Raw genomic sequence first — 250 nt, forward strand, 5'->3', positions numbered from 1 at the left:
ATGATTAATATTCACCATCATGCATTCTTTCTTCTGAACTATATTTTCTTTTCTTTTTTTTTCCTCCTTTTTAGAGTAAAATCTTTTTCTTCTCCTTTCTCTTTTTTCAGTAAAACATGTATTTAATCCATACCGTTTATTAATCCAAGAAGGGATTTTCCTTATATATTTTTTTTCCGGGATACAAGTGATAAGAAATAATCCTCGTCAGATAAAAAAAGTAACGTCATCTAGGAGTTACGGATAGGGT

General features: G+C 29.2%; 1 protein-coding gene across 1 annotated transcript in view; it reads left to right on the forward strand.

Moving 5' to 3' along the window:
* The window catches only part of LOC119594883 (heparanase-like), a 6950-nt gene that overhangs the window by 4254 nt on the left and 2446 nt on the right, over positions 1-250 (forward strand). The window lies entirely within an intron of this gene.

This window comes from Penaeus monodon, chromosome 34, assembly GCF_015228065.2.
Source record: "Penaeus monodon isolate SGIC_2016 chromosome 34, NSTDA_Pmon_1, whole genome shotgun sequence".
NCBI lineage: Eukaryota > Metazoa > Arthropoda > Malacostraca > Decapoda > Penaeidae > Penaeus > Penaeus monodon.